The following is a 17,906-nucleotide window of genomic DNA, read 5'->3' on the forward strand; positions in this document are numbered from 1 at the left end:
ATCAGTGTGATCAAATGTAGTAGTCAATCCTTCTCCTGTAGCAACCGTTTACACCTCCAGCATGTATGTTCTCCCATCAATTGGTTAGCATTAATCACCAAAAGAAAGCTAACAGAACAATCATGCAATACTGTTTGTTAAAATACTTAATTAAAATCATCCCCAATAAATTGCGCTTACATGACAGAGTGTCCAGACTGCTACCAGCTCAATTAGCTCCTAAGCACACTTAAAGTGCTCAGATTCCGCCTGAATAGTCTGAATGCACCGCCGTTAACTTTTCCAAGCCCTGGTGTGGGTTCCACCTCGTCCGGATGTGACGTCACTTGCTATCCAAGACAATGAGCAACGACCTCAATGCATTTCGCTATGGAAGCATCATCAGAAAGTCCCCAATAGAGCACACCCACACAGATTTCACTTTGAAGGGAATAGCGCCATTACTTTATTTTTGATTTTTTTTTTTTTCGTTCATGGTTAATGCCATTTATCTTGTTGGAAGTTTTTAGTAAAGGATTTCCTCATTCCCCAAAAAGAATACATACAAATCCACTACTTAATGGCCCTGTAATCTTTTTTTTCTTGAAATAGTTTCTTGTCATATTTTTCTGCTTCCTTGTACATTTGCTACGAGCTCCTGATCCTCCCTGTTTTCCCCTCAATTTGAATGAGTGGAAGACGTAGTGCATGTAGTCATGTGCACTGCTCTATGTACACTTCAAATCATACAGTCCACAGTTCATAGGCCCTAGTTCATCTTGGGAGTGAGCAAGAGAGGGTGGCTAAGTTCCTACATACAATGGGACCATGGAGAACGAACGTAGCCACCCTCTAAAAAGATGTTGAATCACAACAACAACAAAAAGTATTTGGAGATTTGGAGGCAGCTGAGAGCGATAGAAGGTACTTTTTGAGCTTATTTTTTTAAACCAGAGCTTAGTGTCACTTTAGTGTTACAAACTCTTCAATTTTGTTCTGTTTTTTGACATTCACTGTTGGTAGATTTTATCATGGATTCATCATGCATTTCTAGAACGGACTTCTGTTTGCTCAAGCCCCACACCATACAAGCAGTAAAGATTTTAGCCTAAAATCTTGATTTATATTGAAGCCATTGATGCTCTCTTCCCTGTCACAAACCCACTTTAAAAATATTGCGATTCTGTGAATCTAAGCAGGTAAAGTATATAGATTCGTCCATTTTTTTTAAGTATAGCTTCAGGTTTAAATATTTGGGGGTCAAGGTATCCCATAGAACCTCCGATTGCCTTTCCTTCAACCTCACCTGGTATTGCATGGAGACCAAATGTAAGTTAAAGGCATGGGCCAGACGAATCTAATCAAAATGAAAATTCTCCCCAAATTCACATATCTATTTCACCATTCTCCCTCTTGGATTCTGAAGTCCTTTTTTATCGGCTCAACCAAATTTTCTCCTCTTTCCTCTGGGGTGCTAGCTTTCCGAGATACAAACCTCCACAGTGCTGGAGGCTACGGTGGTCTCCTCCCTCGAGGCAATGCAATATCTTTTGTTCAGAGGCCCTAAAGCTCTATACCCACTTAACCCTTCCATCTTACTTCTATTGGAGCCTGGATAGTTGGTCTCAAATATGAACATCTCCCAGAGGAAACAATCTTGTCTACTACTCGACTCAGGCTAACCGGCCTGTAATGAAACCGCAACCCACACTGTACTTGTGGACTTCCATCAGTATACGGCTTCCTCCCAGTCGTTGACATAGATATCAGATTTTCCAGCCGCCCCCATACAAAGCTAGCCGACATCTTAGCTTGTACTGGAATCTTCTCTATTGACCAGTCACACAGAATTTATATACAACATTGGCCAACCCCTCCTGGTCAGATTACCACACACAGGTCAGGGGTTGCCTGATTACATTATCATATGCAGATGAAATTGTATACAGAAATAGAATGAACCTGAACTAATTATCTAGCCATCTGGACAGAACAATATTTTAGTTCAGTAACATTTAACAATGGGACACACAGGCTTAACAGAATACACATCCCACCTCAATAGACAGACAATAGGAAAAGACTGAAAGGGGCAGTCTGTCCGTCTCCTACATTGAAGTACATGGAATGCACATCTAAGCATTGCTTTGATTATTTAGGAGACAGACTTCATGGCAACAGGCTATAGGTCTCACAGTGTAAAATGGGATTAAATCTTTATATTTCTTGAGAGATATTGTTGATAAATATTACTCCCCCATTTGAAGTTATCCAAACCATTTTCTCAGTGCCAATTAAGTATATGTCTTTCACTCCCAGTGACGGTGAGTACCGTCACACAGCCTATGCCCCATTTTCAGATGTTGCCAGAACTGGGTGCATGGGCCAGATATAACATAAAGTGTATCTCACATATATCCTCTGCTGCCACATTAAAACCCTGGTAACATGTATCGTCCTATTTCAATGTTCCTTCCTATTATTTGTTTCAATACCTGCAGCTCCTCCATGCCTTTTCCAGACAATTTCCACAAGCTTTTCTCATGGTGGTTCAATCGGTCCTTGAAGGAGTACTTTGTGTAGACTGTACAGAGAAACCCACCTCTCACCTTTATGCCCACCTAATTTCAATATCAATTCCCACCCTGTCACCACGAGGATGACTGGGATGACATATGGGACCTTCTGTTCTGTACTTTTATTTCCTCACGCGACAAGCTGATTCAATTCAAAATTGTCCACAGGGCCTATTTTACACTCTCTAGACTTCAAGCTATGTGTTCCTCTCATCCTCCAGAGTGTTGGAGATGCGGCCACTTCCCAGGTGATTTTTTCCTTGTTTTCTGGTCCTGTTCGGGTATTGCCAGTTTTCGGTCAGAAGTGCTTTCCATACTAAACACAGTGTCAGTATCCAATATACCTTCCTCCATGGAAATCTGTATACTGGGGTTGGTGGAAATGATTTCATATACGATTGTCACAAATCTACTTCCTTTGAGATGTTCATACCCCGAGACGGGGCCACCTTTGGAGGGCTTGCTTTCGCTTACTGTTGCAATTATTTTAATCTATACTTGCTGGCTTGTTATAACGCTTCTCTTAAACCATACCTTGCTAATCCAAGTACTGCCCATGCAAGTGAAAATTACTCAAGTGTTAATATTGGTCTGACACCGCTGTGTGGGTAGCAGATTTCTCCAATTTTTTTATATTTTATGTTTTTGGTTTGCTTTGTTTTTTTTTTTTTCTTCTTTTTGTTGAGCTTTTGTTTTTTTATATGAAAAATTCAATAAATATATTTTCATAAAAAGTATAGCTCTAGGTTTTAGAAAAAAATATATAGCCTAGCAGGTGTGTAAGGAATTTTAGGATTATCCTTGCTGAATGACCTGGTCCCCCTCCATTTAGTGACAGTGTCAGACATTTTAGGGATGATTATATTACAGGTTTATTAGAGGTATATGTTAAGATATGTCTTAAACTTGGTAAACATGTTTTTGAGGAGAAATACTGCATCATCATCTCATGACTTATGGCCATGTTTATGAGTTATAAGGGGGATTTCCAGAACCGCCAAGAAGATGGCAATTCTGATAAGTCATGCTGTCAAGGACAATATTTAATAGAACAACAGAGACCTAGGTGCATTACCAGCCTTGTCTTGGAGTATATCTGGTGGACATGGACTTATGATGATTGGGCAGAGATGAAGGCATTAATTACCTTTGATTGGACGACTGTGTTGTATAACTAATTGTGAGAACCAATAGTCTTATGATTTGCTTGTTAATCTTGATTGCAGAGTACATAAAAGCTACAGTATATGAACGTAGGTGCGCTGGGCGGTTATTTTGCTTGTAAGCGGTCTCCCCACATGTGTGTACAGCATGTGCCTAATAAATCTTTATCTGATTTGGACCTACTCAGAGACTGTTGCTGTTTGTTCTGGGAAAGATCTTTATTTTCAGGTGTTAAATTAAAATGCAGCTTTCACTGCAATGCTAACCTACTCTCCAGTACTGCCCCCTGTAGACACTATACTATGTTGTTCAGTGCCAGTCCTCTTTCAGGCTGAATGACAGCCAGCATCATTCAACTCACTTCCCATGAGCCCAGGTTGTCATAAACACAACTCCTAGAAGTGCATAATCACACCAGGCTGAACTCACAGTACTGCTTCATGAAACAAGGCTCGCCCATCACTACCTTAGCTCTATTCTGTGCCGCTGTATGGACCACCTTCCACTCACATCGGACAAGAAGCGGAGCAATGCTGCTTAGCGTAATCGGCTGAAAGACACATGGAATTGATCTTAGAGCTTGCATATGGGCTTCAAATACATCCCCTAAATTTTAGAGGGTAAAATAATGCAGAGTTTGAGAAACATTAAAAGGGTGTAAGTGTCCAATGAGCCATCTTCTAAATCAGGGGTCTCCAAGCTGCTGCCTGGGGGCCAGATATGGCCTTTTGCTTGCCTTTATCTGTTTTGTGGGGCACTTTTCCTTCTACTGATACAAGGCACTACTCCCACTGAAACCAATGATGGAGAGCTAATTCTCCCACTGGGAAAAAAAATATGTGGAAAGGAGTACATATAATATTTAAAAATTCATATTTTTAATAAATGTAATTTAAAATATTACATTCACCAACATCATAAAAAATGACGTATCACAATGGTACGTCACATTTCGGTGATGTATATCCTTAAGACAAGGTCTACACGTTTTGCAGATGTTCAGCTTCTTGTTTTACACATTCAAGAAGTTTAGTCACATTCATAAAAAAACTTCTACAAAAAAGGAAGAAAAAATTATACCAGACAATTACTAAAAAAAACAGACCACATCTTCAAATGTGACATATCATTGTGATGTGTCATTTTTTATGATGTTGATAAATGTTATATTTTTAAATTATATTTAATAGAACTGTAAATTTTTATATATTATCTGTTTGTATATTATCCTACCACTGACACCAATTCTGGGGCACAATTCCTACCACTGACACCAATGATGGGGCACTATTATTTCCACTGACACCAATTATGAGGCCGTATTCCTCCAACTGACACCAACTATGGGGCACTGTTGCTCTCACTTTTTTTACTCCCACTGATCACCAAGCCTTTGGCATTGTTTACTCCCACCGATGCCAGGGCATTTTCTAATCCTGCTGGCCACTGTCTGCCCCCTGAATTTTGAAGGGCAATAAAATGATCCTTTGTTTTGAAAGTTTGGAGACCCCTCTTCTAAATTCAAAGGAACCATTGTTCTAAATAATACCAAATGCAGTGTAGAAGTGCCAATGATTTGTATTGTAAACAAAAAGGTTTTGGAGGTTCAAAATAATTTAAAGTCAAACTCCAGTCAAAATGTTTTAATTCTGGATAGACTTATGAAAAGTATCCTTTTGTTTTTTTTTTTTTTGGGGGGGGGGGGTTTATTGTCTGTCACCCTGCTGGGGAGCTATCACCTAATTTCCTGTCCCAGTGATAGCAGGGCAAGATACATATCAATGAGGAGAGCAGTTGTCACTGAGATAGAACAAGCAAGATAGGAGTTGGCGCATCACACATACCTATATAGCATCAGGGAGAGCTCAGCTGCAGAGAGAAGTCAGCTCTGAAAGTGGAAATAAAAACAAAAATCAGAGCGCCTCTATGTGTTATCAGTTTAATTAAAAGGGTAAGGCAGGTACAGGAAAACTGCTCACATTTTAAAACAGTATAAAATAGCTCATCTGTTATGTGGTCTGCAGGAACCCAGGGGTCCACGGCTGGATGTTGTGGCTTCATGATGTGCAGGGGATGGTGAAGGAGGGAGATGCCTGGAGAGCCAAGAGCCCAGATAGTAGGATGGCCGACGGCTTCAGGAAGGTGTTCTGTTCCTCAGGGAGACACCTGGTGAGCCGAGAGACCGTTTGGTAGGATGGCCGGCGGCTTTAGAAGTGCACTTGAGAAAGGAGGGCGCACAACCTGTGAGGCTACTGCGCACGCTCGGAAACGCGTTGTGCGATTGGCTGCTGGATCTGTCACGCTGGGCTCCCTGTCGGCGCCTGATGTACTGAGAAACACAACACCTTCCTGAAGCCGCCGACCATCCTACTATCTGGTCTCTTGGCCCTCCAGGCATCTCTCTCCTTCACCATCCCCTGCACCACCTCATGGAGCAACAACATCCAGCCGTGGACCCCTGTGTTCCTGCAGACCACATAACAGATGAGCTATTTTATACTATTTTAAATGTGAGCAGTTTTCCTGTACCTGCCTTACCCTTTTAATTAAACTGATAACAGTTAGAGGCGCTCTGCTTTTTGTTTTTATTGTCACTGAGATAGAAAGACACTTTACACACAGTTACCTTCCCCACACTACCCCGAATCCTGATTTACCAACATCTCCTGTGTCATTTTTAGTTTTCTGAAAGTCAGAGCTAAGCAATCTCCTCCATGTGACTGCTTACAAAACTGATAAATGGCTGCTTAGATGCCAAGTGCTGACCTGCAAAGTAAAGCCAGGGGGAGCGTCTTGTGTACCCCATAACTAAAAGTAATTATTTTCAGAGAAGCTGAAGCTATACATCAGAGTTACATGAATTCGATCACCATAATTGTTAACTAATCAAATAGTATAAAGCATTCAACTAAAAAACACGTAACAAATGTGCCTTCTTCAGTCCAATCACTTTCTGTGTTAAAAGTTTACTTAAAAAAGAAAAATGTTTGTAATTGCGGTATCCATATCCCATTGCCTTTGGAATAAAAAAACAACCTGAATTTTCCATCTAATTGCTTTCATCTTAAATTGCAAAATTACAAAATTTGTTAAAGGTGATTGGCAAAAAAAAAAAAATCACAATATGCTAGCTTCAAAATATTTAAATTGTTGTTGAATTTGCTGATTAAATCAACATTTGTATGCCAGCATTAGCTACAGTGAAACATAAAAATTTTTAAGAAAAAGTGAGGTCTGCTCATTCTTTTCTATTTCAATATATTTATTAGTTTGTGGTACAGATCAAACATTCCACATTACGGGTACAAAGAGAATAAGCCAAATACATGGATCAAACTGATGTCAAACTGATATCCAATAAGCACTGTAGAGCGAAGGGTAAAGATGTGACATTGTTTCTGGAGCGTGCTCCCGACCAATGCAAAGAATATTAAATCAGCACAATCTTGATGTCAAAAGTCCCATTACATGTGTGGGGCAAGTAGACAAAGACAATCAACCAAGAAAGAAGAAAAAAGAAAAAGGAGTGGGGGGGATGTAGGAAGAAAAGGCATAAAAATGGAGAGAGAGAACAGGAAAGAGAGTAAGATCGGTACTAGAGTAGATAAGGAAGGGGGGGCTGCCACAGGGGACCCCTCGTGGCACAGGGGGGGTTAGTGGGACATGGGGTGAAAATAATCAAGTATCACAGAAGAGGTTCCAGATTCTATCATATTTCCTGTGGTTGTTGGTAATGGTGCTAGTCAAATGTTCATTGATATAAAAGCCAACCAGCCTAGTATTGAATTCAGAAAAGTAAGTGAACTTCTTTAGCGATTGTCAGTTTAGAGGCCAAGAGTATACATAGTGTGCCAATTTGAATTGATTTTTGGTGAGGTTTGAAGGTTTGAAGTGTAGGAGAGTGAATCACGGGTCTTTGGATAGATGAATTCCAAAATATTTGTAAAGGGCAAACATTTTAGACCAATAATAACCTAGCATTGGGCAGGTCCACCCTATATGAACATGGCGGATATACAGTATATGGTGGTATTTATTCACCACTGAGTTTTGTATTTTTTGCTATGCAGTCAGTCCCCGGGTTACAAACATCCGACTTACAAATGACTCCTACTTACAAACGGAGAGAGACAACAGGAAGTGAGGAGAAATCTAGCCCTAGGAAGGGAAATTCACTCCTGTAAGAGTTATCATGGGAAAAAGGTGTCTCCACTGAATCTTTATCACCAGTCCACAACAACCCAACATTTTCAAAATCCAATTGTCATGGGGACAGAAAGTGAGGTGAAATCTTCTGAAAAGGAGCACAGACAGCAAAACAAATGTTACAGGGGTGTTAGCCCTTCCCTATGCTATTCCAAAAACGTAAAAATTATTCTTTTGGCTGGAACTAAACTTAAAAAATGTACCTGTTCCGACTTACAAACAAATTCGACTTAAGAACAAACCTACAGTCCCTATCTTGTTTGTAACCCGGGGACCGCCTGTATATATATTTGTTATACTTCCTGGTTTCTTGCCTAGGCAAAATATGTCATACATCCCAGGAGTCTTCAGGAGGGGAGGAGAGGAGGAGGGGTTTTCTCAGCTAAGAACACTCTTCTGTATGCATGCATGCAGTGGCGTAGCGTGGGTTGTCAGCGCCCGGGGCAAGGTAAGTAATTTGCGCCCCCTACACAAATCTACTAGACCACTACACTGACACCTACACTGACCTAGCTGATCACTAAACAGACCTACCTTATTCCTGCACTAACCAACCTGATCACTACACTGACCTACCAAATTTCTATACTGACACCTACACTGACCTACCTGGCCACTACACAGACCTACCTGACCACTACACAGACCTACCTGGTCACTACACAGACCTACCTGGCCACTACACAGACCTACCTGGCCACTACACAGACCTACCTGACAATTACACTGACCACTACAGAGACCTACCTGATTCCTACACTAAGGATGGCTGAGCAGGCTCCTAAATGGCAGCATGACACTGCGCCCCCCCAGATTTTGCGCCCGGTGTGGCTGGCCCCCCCAGCACCCCCCACGCTATGCCACTGCATGCATGAGCTAAGGATAGATGGATTCCAGGAAGTAAATGCTACATTAATCATTTACCCTTACTCAAGATGGTCCAGGGCAGAAATGCTAGGGGTTGTTTTTCAAAGTGATTTCTCAACATAATAAAGCATGGAGACATTGATGGATGGGGGAATTTGCTTTGAATATTAAAAATAAATTGTGTTTTTTTTTTTTGTGAATGGGAGTTTTTGGTTTGTAGTGCTCAGATGCAGTGAGGATCCGCTTTAAAGTGATGGTAAAGGATATCTTTATTCCACAAAAATAGTCCGTACACCTCCACTAATTGGCCCTGTAATCTATTTTTCTTTAAATTGTTTTTTTGCCGTGTTTTTCTGTCTCCTTGTACATTTGCCACAAGTTTCAGAACCTTCCATTTTCCCCCTTAATTCGATTGATTGAAAGACACACACCATACAGCCAGTAAAGATTTTGGCCTAAAATCCTCATTTGTAGTGCTGCCGTGAATGCTCTTCCCTGTCAAAAATCCACTTTAAATATATTGCGATTCTGCCCAAGCGAATCTAAGCAGGTAAAAGTATAAAGATTCTCCTTTTTTTAGAAAAAAACATATAGCCTAGCAGGTGTGTAAGCAATTTTAGAATAATCCTTGCTAAATCACCTGATTACCATACATTTTGTGACAGTTTCAGCCATATAAGAGATGATTTCATTACAGTTTGAATAGAGGTATATGTTTAGATATGTCTTAACCGGTTGCCGACCGCCGCAAGCACATACTGTATACTGCGGCGGTCAGCCCAGGCCAGGCAAAGTGACGTATGGGTACGTCACTAGCCTGTAAGCCAATAGGGGGCGAGCGCGCGCCCCCGTAGGACATGTTACATAATTAATCTGGTTGAAAAAAGACATTACTGTAGTCCATCCAGTTCAACCCACAGAAAAAAAAAAAAAAAAACCACACTCAAATCGAAAACCTCCATATACACTATACTATATCCACAGCTGATGCAGAGGAAGGCAAAAAAAAAAAAAAAAACAACCCAATAAAGCATGATCCAATTTGCTCCAGCGGAGGAAAATATTCCTTTCTGATCCCCCAAGAGGCAATCAGATATTTCCTGGATCAACTTCACATATCAATTTAGTATCCAGTTCTATTTTATGCATTTAGGAAAGAGTATGGGCCTTTTTTTAACCACTTCAATAATGGGCACATCACCAAGTTTTTCTTTGTTTCTGTTATAAAATGTAGCACATAAAAAATCTTTCCGCATAGATTTAAGCCAAACTATATTCTGCTACATTTCTTTGATGAGAATAACCCAAATCAGTGTATATTATTTAGTATGTAGGAAAGATATAGAGTTCACAAACTATAGTATATACTGTGTATCTGAAAATCGATCAATCCTGATTTACTGACGGCTCACCTCATTTCTAGAGGCCCGAAAATGCCAGGACAGTACAAATATCCCCTAAATTACCCCTTTTTGGAAAGTTGACAGTCAAGGGTATTTAGTAAGAGGCATTAAGAAATGTAAAAGAATTAGTTTTTTTCACATACTGTCGCAAGTTCACTACAGGGTCATCATATAACTGGTGTCGGGGTGATCAGCGACACTGACTGGTGACAGTATGTAAAAAAAAAATTAAACATTTTTTCTTTTCTAGTAATTTTTTTTTCTTTTCTTTTTTTTTATGATTTTCTTTTAACACACTGTGACCAGAGCAATACAGTGTTACAATAGAAACACTGTACTACTCTGGGGAAGTAATCAGGATTTTGTTTTGTTTTTTTACACATTATTATTACTTATACAGGGAATTTTACTGTTATAAGCAACCATTTTTACTGAATGAAATAGACTCATTCAGTGTTTACTATTCTAGTTATCTGGGATTGGCCACAGCTAATCACATGGTACAGATAGGCTGTTCCATGTGATCACTGTAACCAGTCACAAAGATCAACACAACAGTCCACAATGAATGGCATGAATCAAAGACATCCATTGTGTACAATTGTAATGTGATCTACTGTGATTGGTCACAGTGATCAAATGGTACCAGCAGTGGCTGGTGACAGATCACACGGCCGCAGGGTGCTTTCCGGAAGGATATCTTGTAACTAATGACCTGGCCAGAACCAGATCTTGAGGGAGTCATTGCCATTCTACCGGATGAAGTTAATTATACTTCCCTGACTCCCCACATTCAGGCCCCCTGCTGACATAATTTCTACCTGCAGGGACCACTAGTCCAGCCCCTTATATTAAAATGGATCTTTACAAACCAAAAACACTATTTAAGTAATTTTTTAATATTCAAAGCAATATCCCCCATCCATCCATGTCTCCATTTCTGGTCATGACCATCTTGAGTAAGGGCAAATTATTCATGTAGCATTTACTTGCTGGAATCCATCTGCCCTTAGCTCAAGCATGCAGGCAGGAGGGTGTACTTAGCTGAGAAAACCCTTCCTCCTCCCCCCCCCCCCCCCCCGAAGACTCCTGGACTACCTAAAATGTAACACAGTTGTTGACCCTCCTGAAGACTCCTGGGATTTGTGACATCATTTGCCTAGGCAAGAAAGTAGAAAGAAGCTGAAGAAATATAAAAGAAAAAGTTTAAAACAAGTAAATATGATATACTTTCCTATTGATTTACTAATTCTAAAAATAATTAATGTTGATTGAGAGTGAAGTTCTATTTTAAGCTGCACTATATTATATTATATTATTACATTTTTGTTCTTGGGTTTAAATACAATTTAGGTATGTGAAATGTGCTTCTTTTCCCAATACATCAATCAATGACAGGGGTGGGGGGGTTGAATTAATGTAATACTGGAGATTGGCTTTAAAACAAATAGGTTCAGAGAGGTGGATAAGGTAGGGACTGCACACAAAAGCAGAAGTTGGGCTTTAATGTAGGTAAAGGTTTTATTCAGGTCCTTTGGTTCCATTTCTTGAGGCTGTGCATAATAATTTCTCTTGATATTTTTTATCCCTTAGACCTTGCTCCGTGTTTGTTGACCATCTCTGAACTTATTCTATATCAATACCATTTTGTTAGTAAGGTTCCCAAAACTGAACGCAGCATTCTGAACGGGGCTCCAACTACATCTCAACTGTATATAGGGGTACCAGGATCTCATCTGATCCCTCTAGTGATACCCCCCAGTATTCTATTTACTTTCTCTGCTGCCTGGCCACACTTCTAAGTTTTCAATCTTCTTGAATGGTCACCACCAATGTTTTCTTTCTTCTGTAGCTCTTGCTAACACGGACTCCCAATTTTGAACTTTTTGAGAGGATTATTTTTCCCTCTGTGCATTATTTTACATAAAGAGCCCACTAACACTATGTGTTGCGTTAATGCGCATGTGTTAATGTAATGTGTCATTGTGCATTAAAGTAATATTAAAGTCTGATTTTTTTTTATTTTTTTTCAACCCCAAGTCCCGATGGCCCAAGTGGCCTCTTGGCAGTTGGGCCCTGGCGCAGAGAGGCTGCATTTTTGCGTACCAATTAGCAGACACAGCTGTGCCAAGACCATGCGCCGTGCTCGCTCCCAGTACAGTAACCAGTGGCTAACGGAAAGCTCCTGATCACTTCTTGTGATGGGAGCTTTCTGATCATGTGACCGCCGTGTCAGCCCATCATGATGGTCACGTTATCATAAACCCTGCCCAGCATCTAAATTTCCACTTCCATACAGGGCCTATTCTGGCACTCCTCTCCTACATGTAAAAATCATCATTTTTTTTTTTGCTACAAAATTACTCAGATCCCCCAAACTTTATATATGTTTTTTTTTTAGCAGAGACCTTATGTAATAAAATGGCAGTCGTTGCAACATTTTATGTCACAGGCCGTTTGCGCAGCAATTTTTTAAATGTGTTTTTATTCAGAAAAATACGTTTTTAGTGAAATTTAAAAAGAAAAAAACACTAAAGTTAGCCCAATTTTTTTGTGTAATGTGAAAAAAGACATTAGGCAGAGTAAAAAGATACCCAACATGTCACACTTTAAAATTGTGCACACTTGTGGAATGGCACCAAACTTCGGTACCTAAAAATCTCCATAGGTTTGAAATTTTTTAAAGTTTACCAGTTTAGAGTTACAGAGGAGGTCTTGGGCTAGAATTATTGCTCTTGCTCTAACGTTAGTGGGGATACCTCCCATGTGTGGTTTGAATGCCGTTTACATATGTGGGCACGAGGTTTGAATGTGTTAGCTTCTGCAGCCGAGCACGTGGGGACGGGGGCGCTTTTAATTTTTTTTTTTTTATTGTTTATTTTATTTTTATTTTTTAAATTTTTACACTTTCCCTTTAATTTTTTTTTTTTTTGATCACTTTATTCTTATTACAAGGAATGTAAACATCCCTTGTAATAGGAATAGGGCATGACCCCATATCTTGGATCTAGGCAGGAAAGACTGAGATAAAAAAAAAAAAAAAACGATCTCAGCCTTTCCAGCCGAGAACACGGCAGTATTTACAACTGCCAGGACGGACATGACATCATAACGTCGCGCCCGGGCTCTGAGAGTCATAGAGACTGCCGGGGACCATCTGGTCCTCAGTATTCTCTATAGTGAACTTCTGCCACCGGCGGATTCCTTCTTACAGTAGGGAGGCAGGAGGCTGCTAGGATTGCTCTTATGGTGCAGGGAATCGCCGGCTGAAAAATATGATATCTAAATAATAACTACAGCTGCACTCAAAGTCCAGGACATCCCTGGGCTGGAAGTGGTTGAAGGGCTGAGAGGTGCCGGTGAACAGAGGTAGATAACAAATATGTCATACTAACCTGCTTTGGTGGTTTTGCACAGAGCCCCGATCCTCCTCTTTTCAGGTCCCCTGCCGCCTTCCCTGGCCCCTCCCCTCTTTTGAGCGTCCCCACAGCATGCAGCTTGCTATGGGGTCACCCGAGCAGGCTCATTCCCGAGCCACTGCTCTGCTTGTCCATTCACACACACAGAGCTGCTGCTTGGCCCTGTCCCCTCTCTCTCTTCATTGGCTCACTGGCTGTGATTGACTCCCGCTGCTGTCTAAGCCAATTAAGAGGGAGGAGACTCCCCCAGAGAGCCAAGGCTCTCGTGTACATCGCTGGATCGCATTGGGGCTCAGGTAAGTATTAGAGGGGGCTGGAGGACTGCTGTACAAAGTAGGTTTTTTTGCCTTCATGCATAGAATGTATAGCCTTTAGAACCACTTCAAGGCAGCCCATTTGATTCAAATAGGTTGGCAGTTCACCTTAACGCACAAAAATATAGACCCTATTTTTTCATGCAGCACATCACAAAAATGGCATGAGCAATGTGTGTTGCCCATTGCATTTATTAGTAGAATGTTAGGGAGGTTTAAAATGAATGTCATCACAATGCACCATAGATTGCAGGAAAATACACACTTAATAGTCCATAAGGGCGTAGGGCCCCTTTACACACTTACATTCTGTTGTAGCTACATGTGGTATATTACTTATTAATGCATGTTGTGTTAACCAACGCATAGCATGGGACCTAAAAAAAAAAAAATTCCTGTAGCATTTTTTCAATGCAACGCATCACAATGAGGTGGTGTGCTGCATCATGGGTACATTGCCGCCTACTCTAGTTGTGATTTGAGCTGCCATTCTAAAAGGACGAAACCACAACTCACTCCAACAAGTGTCTTACATAACTGTGTATCACTATAACATACACACTGATTTCTAAACGCAGGAAAGTTTAGGGAAATGCAAACAACTTTTCTGCCTCCCAAGTTCCTTTTTCTGCATGTAGTTGTTCCTGATTTAACCACCTAAAGAGGAAGTAAACTTCCATCTCTAAATTTTACCTATAGGTAAGCCTATAATAGGACTTACCTACAGGTAGTGTAAATTTCTCCTAAACGTGCACTGCCTAGGGGGTATTTACTGTACATGCAGCCAAGTGACATCACTGGCGCATGCTCTGACACAGGGCAGCCATCAGGGGGGGACAGCCCATACACATGTAGGGGGCCCAGGTGTTCCGAGGGGCCCGGCCACCCAGGCCCCAACCAACGAGAGTTGTTGCAGCTGTAGTAACTAGCAATTGCTAAAGCAAGGCGGCTGCAGAGTAAGCCGAGGCAGCTTAAGGATTGCGCTATCTCTTTGCTGAATATGAGGCGATCTCTTTACTGGATTAGGACGTCTCTTTGCTGAATATATGAGGCCGTCTCTTTACTGGATTAGGACGTTTCTTTGCTGAATATATGAGGCTGTCTCTTTACTGAATTGGGATGTCTCTTTGCTGAATATATGGGGATGTCTCTTTGATGGATTGGATACATTTTCATATATTAAAGCGGAGTTCCACCCTGGTAATACTTTTTTTTAATAAAAATACCCCCGGGACAGTCAGGGCTAGTACATTCCACAATGGATAGCCTCTGATCTGTCCCGGGTTGCACTTACCTTTTAGGACAAATACTTACCTTGAAAAAGTATTGTCCAGTGCTGCCATCTCAGGTGTGGGCAGCTTGAAGCCAGCGCAATCCTCTTCTGTGTCCTCTTCCGTCTTCTTCGGTCCCACGATGCACTGCACCAGCCCCGCCGTCACTTCCGATGCCGCAGCGTCATCCCTCCACAGCTTCTGGACGTGCCCAGATGCTGTTTAAAAGGGAATGACGCGCGCGTCCAGGAACGGACGTCGGGGCCGGTGCAGGCGCAATGATTCCTGGGAGCGATGACGTTCAGCTCCCAGGAATCATTGCAAAGCCAGGAAGTGACGATGGGCCGTGGCCGCCGAGGGGAGGAAGAAGGAAGTAAGGTAAGTATATTTTCTTCTCTATGAGGTAAGTAAAAAAAAAAAATGCGATTATCCATTTGTTTTTCAGATGAACAGGAGCGAGAAGATGGAGGTAAGTATCATTTTAGGGTGGAACTCCACTATAAGTTGTAAGAGTGTTAAATTAGAAGTGGGTGCACTGATAGACTGGATGGCCAGTGGGCGGATTCGGTGTGACAGCAAGAGGGCGGGGCCCTGTGGAATGTTGGTGGTCAGGCCCGGAGGGGCCCAGGCCTAAAGCTGTGTAAGGGGCCCCACAATTTCTGATGGCTGCCCTGCTCTGACATCACTGGCGGCAGTCACAGGGCAGGAGTCCGTGAACTCCGAAGCAAGATGGGGAAGATGGCATGGAAATAGGGTTTCCATCATTCTGGATTTCACAGACAGGATCGAATCGGAGAGCAGCGGGTGTCAACGAACATGTCACCGCTAACATCCGCTGCCCCATAGGGATGCATGGAGCAACAGATTAGGTCCGCCTGAAAAACTGAAACGCGAACCTGGATTAGAAAGCCCATGTTAAAGGGTCCCAATACCAGTGGCGGCTGGTGCTCAACATTTTTTTTTGGGGGGGGGGGCGCAAACAGAAAAATGTAATAGGCATTGCTTCGCGGCAAAAAACACTGTAAAAAAAATTTGTGACTTTGAGGTCACACAAGTGTGAAAGCGGCCTTCAGTAATCAAGGTACAGTGCCTTGAAAAAGTATTCATCTCTTCCAACTGTTCAGCAGCTCAGTTCATTATCTGCAGTCAAGAAGTGTTGGTTCACACACCTATGCGATGCGGGAACCTTGCGAATCAATTGCAGGTTCCTGCATCGCACTTGACTCCCAGGCAGTTCACACTGCCATATGCCAATCACTGGGGGTGTCAATACAAAGTTAATGACACCGCAGATTAGTTTGCATATCGCAGTGTAAACTGTCAATTTGGACATGAATTGGATCTAATAGGTGTGAACATCCATGCGATTCGATTCTGGTGAGGACCAAAAAAAGGGTCCTGTGCGACTTTGGTTTGAATGCGATGCAAATTCAGCCATGCAATCTGTATGGCTGAATTCGCAACGCATAGACATCGCATGTGATTTGCAGAGCAGTGCGCTCTGAATCACATGCGATGTCTGTCATCGCATATGCGTGAACCGGCTCTTAAGGTGGGTGTGGAATAGATGATTCTCTTTTGTTTCATTCCTACTACAGTTACCTTAAATGACTGCAGATAATGAACTGAGCTGCTGAACTGTTGGAAGAGATAACAAGTAATCTGGGATGGAAAGGGTGTCAGGCAGACAGTCAGAGACTGCAGGCATGGTGGCACAGGAGACAGTCAGACTACAGGCATGGTGGCACAGGAGACAGACACTGCAGGCATGTGGCACAGGAGACAGACTGCAGGCATGGTGGCACAGGAGACAGTCAGACACTGCAGGCATGGTGGCACAGGAGATAGTCAGACACTGCAGGCATGGTGGCACGGGAGACAGTCAGACTGCAGGCATGGTGGCACAGGAGACAGTCAGACTGCAGGCATAGTGGCACAGGAGAGAGTTAGACTGCAGGCATAGTGGCACAGGAGAGAGTTAGACTGCAGGCATGGTGGCACAGGAGACAGTCAGACACTGCAGGCATGGTGGCACAGGAGACAGTCAGACTGCAGGCATGGTGGCACAGGAGACAGTCAGACTGCAGGCATAGTGGCACAGGAGAGAGTTAGACTGCAGGCATAGTGGCACAGGAGAGAGTTAGACTGCAGGCATGGTGGCACAGGAGACAGTCAGACACTGCAGGCATGGTGGCACAGGAGACAGTCAGACTGCAGGCATGGTGGCACAGGAGACAGTCAGACTGCAGGCATAGTGGCACAGGAGAGAGTCAGACTGCAGGCATGGTGGCACAGGAGACAGTCAGACACTGCAGGCATGGTGGCACAGGAGACAGTCAGACTGCAGGCATGGTGGCACAGGAGACAGTCAGACTGCAGGCATGGTGGCACAGGAGACAGTCAGACTGCAGGCATAGTGGCACAGGAGAGAGTCAGACTGCAGGCATGGTGGCACAGGAGACAGTCAGACACTGCAGGCATGGTGGCACAGGAGACAGTCAGACACTGCAGGCATGGTGGCACAGGAGACAGTCAGACTGCAGGCATGGTGGCACAGGAGACAGTCAGACACTGCAGGCATGGTGGCACTGAACATGTCCTCCCTCTAGAATATTACTGTTCAGTGTGATCCCTGTTCCCTCCCCCTCCTCTGTGTGCAGGCATGGCCAGACTCCTCTGTTTACTCTCCCCCCCCCCTTACTCACGT

Source organism: Pelophylax lessonae, assembly GCF_965119305.1.
Source record: "Pelophylax lessonae genome assembly, chromosome: 5".
In the NCBI taxonomy this organism is placed as follows: domain Eukaryota; kingdom Metazoa; phylum Chordata; class Amphibia; order Anura; family Ranidae; genus Pelophylax; species Pelophylax lessonae.